This window comes from Mastomys coucha, unplaced genomic scaffold (genome assembly GCF_008632895.1).
Source record: "Mastomys coucha isolate ucsf_1 unplaced genomic scaffold, UCSF_Mcou_1 pScaffold14, whole genome shotgun sequence".
Lineage (NCBI taxonomy): Eukaryota > Metazoa > Chordata > Mammalia > Rodentia > Muridae > Mastomys > Mastomys coucha.
Window position 1 is genome coordinate 44,690,331 of NW_022196896.1, and position 4,297 is coordinate 44,694,627.

Here is a 4,297-nt window from a genome sequence, read left to right on the forward strand (position 1 = left end):
AAGAGAACACAGGTAAACAGCTAGAAGTCCTTAAAGAGGAAACACAAAAATTACAGGATTACAGGAAAGCACAACCAAACAGGTGAAGGAACTGAACAAAACCATCCAGGAACTAATAGTGGAAGTAGAAACAATAAAGAAGTCAAAAAAAGAGACAACTCTGGAGTTAGAAGGCCCAAAAAAATAAAAAAAATAAAAAACTAATAATGAATTACATTTCATACTCATCAAAGGAAAAATCTATCAAGAAGAACTCTCAATTCTGAAATCTATGATCCAAATGCAAGGGCATCCACATTCATAAAAGAAACTTTACTAAAGCTCAAAGCACATATTTCACCTCACAGAATAGTAGTGGGAGATTTCAACACCCCACTATCATCAATGTTTAGATCATGGAAACAGAAACTAAACAAAGACACATTAAAATTTACAGAAGTTATGAACCAAATGGATCTAGCAGATATCTATAGAACATTTTATCCTACAACAAAAGGATATACCTTCTTCTCAGTACCTCATGGTACCTTCTCCAAAATTAACAATATAATCGGTCACAAAACAGGCCTCAACAGATAGAAGAAGATTAAAATAATTCCATGCATCCTATCAGATCACCACGGACTAAGGCTGGTCCTCAACAACAACATAAACAATAGAAAGTCCACATACACGTGGAAGCTGAACAACACTCTACTTAATGATAACTTGGTCAAGGAAGAAATAAAGAAAGAAATTAAAGACTTTTTAGAGTTTAATGAAAATAAAGCCACAACATACCCAAACTTATGGACACAATGAAAGAAGTCCTAAGAGGAAAACTCATACCTCTGAGTGCCTCAAAAAAACAAAACAAAACAAAACAAAACAAAACTGGAGAGAGCATACACTAGCAACTTGACAGCACATCTGAAAGTTCTAGAACAAAAAGAAGCAAATTCACACATGAGGAGTAGACAGCAGGAAATAATCAAACTCAGGGCTGAAATTAACAAAGTTAATTAACAAAGTGTTGTTGTCTCCCACTATTATTCTGTGAGGTGCAATATGTGCTTTGAGATTTAGTAGTTTCTTTTATGAATGTGAATGCCCTTGCATTTGGAACATAGATTTCAGAATTGAGAGTTCTTCTTGGTAGATTTTTTTCCTTTGATGAGTATGAAAGTTGATTTTATTTGATAGTAGAATGGCTACTACAGCTTGTTTCTTGGGACCATTTGCTTGGAAATTTGTTTTCCAGCCTTTTACTCTGAGGCAGTGTCTGTCTTTATCACTGAGGTGGGTTTCCTGTATGCAGCAAAATGTTGGGTTGTATTTACATCCAGTCTGTTAGTTTATGTCTTTTTACTGGGGAATTGAATCCATTGATATTAAGAAATATTAAGGAAAAGTGATTGCTGCTTCCTGTTATTTTTGTCGTTGGAGGTTGAATTATGTTTATTTGGCTATCTTCTTGGTTTGATAAAAGAAGATTATTTTCTTTCTTTTTCTAGGGTGTAGTTTCCCTCCTTGTATTGGTGTTTTCCATTTACTATCTTTTGAAGGGCTGGATTTGTAGAAAGATATTGAGTAAATTTTCTATATCATGGAATACCTTTGTTTCTCCATCTATGGTAATTGAGAGTTTTGTTGGGAATAGTAGCCTGGGCTGGCATTTGCGTTCTCTTAGGTCTGTATGACATCTACCCAGGATCTTCTAGCTTTCATAGTCTCTGGTGAGAAGTCTGGTGTAATTCTATGCTATTTAACAATTTCCCCTCATTGTTTTTAATATTCTTTCTTTATTTAGTGCATTTGGTGTTTTGATTATTATGTGACAGGAGGAATTTCTTTTCTGGTCCTAACTATTTGGAGTTTTGTAGGCTTCTTGTATGTTCATAGGCATCTCTTTCTTTAGGTTAGGCAAGTTTTCGTCTATAATTTTGTTGAAGATATTTACTGGTCCATTAAGTTGGGAATCTTCACTCTCTTCTATACCTATTATACTTTGCTTTGGTCTCTCATTGTGTCCTGGATTTCCTGGATGTTTTGGATTAGGAGCTTTTTGATTTTTTTTGTATTTTCTTTGACTGTTGTGCCAATGTTTTCTATGGTATCTTCTGTACCTGAGATTCTTTCTTTTATCTCTTGTATTCTGTTGGTGATGCTTGCATCTATGACTCCTGATCTCTTTTCTGGGTCTTCTAACTCCAGAGTTGCCTCCCTTTTTGACTTCTTTATTGTTTCTACTTCCACTTTTAGTTCCTGGATGGTTTTGTTCAGTTCCTTCACCTGTTTGGTTGTGTTTTCCTGTAATCCTGTAATTTTTGTGTTTCCTCTTTAAGGACTTCTAGCTGTTTACCTGTGTTCTCTTGTATTTCTTTAAGGGAGTTATTTATGTCCTTCTTAAAGTCCTCTATCAGCATCATGAGATGTGATTTTAGATCCAAATCTTGCTTTTCCTATGTGTTGGGGTATCCAGGACTTGCTGTGATGGGAGTACTGGGTTCTGATGATGCCAAGTAGTCTTGGTTTCTCTTGGTAAGGTTCTTGTGCTTGCCTTTTACCATGTGGTTATCTCTTGTGTTAGTTGGTCTTGCTGTCTCTTTCTGGAACTTGTTCCTCCTGTGGATCTGTAAGCCTGTGTCAGCACTCCTGGGAGGCCATCTCTCTTCTGGTGGAACCTGTTTACAGAGGACTGCTAAATAACTCCAGCTCCTGAGTGTAGCTGAAGACTGGACAGATCCTGTCCCAGCTGTTCCACTGTTCCTGTGCCCTGTGCATTCCTATCAGGTCCTGCTTTGGGCAGTTAATGGAGAGAAAGTGGAGATCTCACCTCTGAGCCCAGGAATGAAAGCACTCCTGGGAGACCAACTCTCTTCCTGTTTGGACCTGTGTAGAGAGAGCTATGGGACAGCCTTAGCTCCCAGATGCAGATGGATACTGGAAGGATCCTGTCTTAGCTGCTCCACTGTCTTAGTATCAGAGTTTACCAAAAGAATCAAGTTTCTAAAATTTAATCTTTTTATTATCTCAAGACACAAAATCTCTGCCTATAGAATTTATCTTCCAAATAGTACCTACTCAAATCAACAAGCCACCAGTGTTCAACATCATCAAATATCTGGTTTTAAAAAAAGAAGACGGGCAGTGGTGCCTATAATCCAGGCACTTGAGAGACAGAGGCAGGCAGATTTCTAAGTTTGAGGCTAGCCTGGTCTACAGAGTGAGTTTCAGGACAGCCAGGGCTAAACAGAGAACCCTGTCTCGAAGGGAAAAAATGAAAATTTAACTTAGTTTCCGATGAATTTTTAATATCTTCTGTTTTAGCTGTCAAATAAGAAGGTTTTTTAAATTTATTCATAGACCTATTTATTCCTAGAAACATTGCAGGTGTGGCTGCTGTGTCACATGTGTGTCAGTAGGTGGCAGAGAGGAGAGAGGCTATGTCTATGCTCAGTCCTCTAACCTATGATCTTCATCGGTCAACTTTCCCTGAAAAAGGAGAGCCTGAGAAGACCACCAGTTTGGTGCCACCCAGGCCCTGGCAGCTCTCAGGGCTGGGAGCAAGCTGGAAACTATAATAACCCCACCTGGAACAGCAGGCCACAAGCAGGAGTGAGCCCAGATAGGGGACTCTCACATGGGCCAGGCAAGATGTGAGTCCAAGATGACCACCAGACTGGCACCACGGGGCCTGGACAGGGAGCTAGCCTGAAATGACCATCAGCCAGGCACCATAATGCACAAGTGAGGCATAGCACTCCTGAAAAGATCTCAGACTCTCAGAGACCTCAGGGACCTCTAAGAGGAATAAGTCATGGAGAAGTGGAAGAGAGAGAGAAACAGAAGGGTTTGAGCATGATGGAGAGGTAGAACTGGAAAATCCCGGGTCATGAGGAATACCCTGATGTGAGTTCCCTATGATCCCATCTCGGACCATGGTGCAGTCATGGCCTATGCTGCCACTGGGGGCTACATAGTCTGGTGCCATCCAGAGACATGTGATGTCTTTGCAGAACTGACCCCCTCGCCTGGGCATCCTGGGAGAGCTGGCCCTGAGGGTGTGAAAACAGGAGAAATGCCCCCACCCATAGCCAACTGCGATACTCCTAGAGAGAGTGGACTACACATTGCAGGAGTTATGGCTGAGCCCCTATCCCAACCCGTGCCAGGATACGAATGTGCCAGGGTATGAATGTGGAAGAGCTGGTCCTGCCACTTGTCTGCCATGTAGAGACATGGGTGAGGGAAAAATGACTGCCCTCACCCCTTACCACCTATAGCATATAGGAGAGCTGGTCCCAAGGTCATCAGA

At 40.7% G+C, this 4,297-nt stretch overlaps 1 pseudogene; it reads left to right on the plus strand.

The window, feature by feature from the left end:
• The first annotated feature begins 3,350 nt into the window (after positions 1–3,350).
• LOC116089641 lies at positions 3,351–3,497 on the plus strand (annotated as a pseudogene).
• The last annotated feature ends 800 nt before the right edge of the window (positions 3,498–4,297 follow it).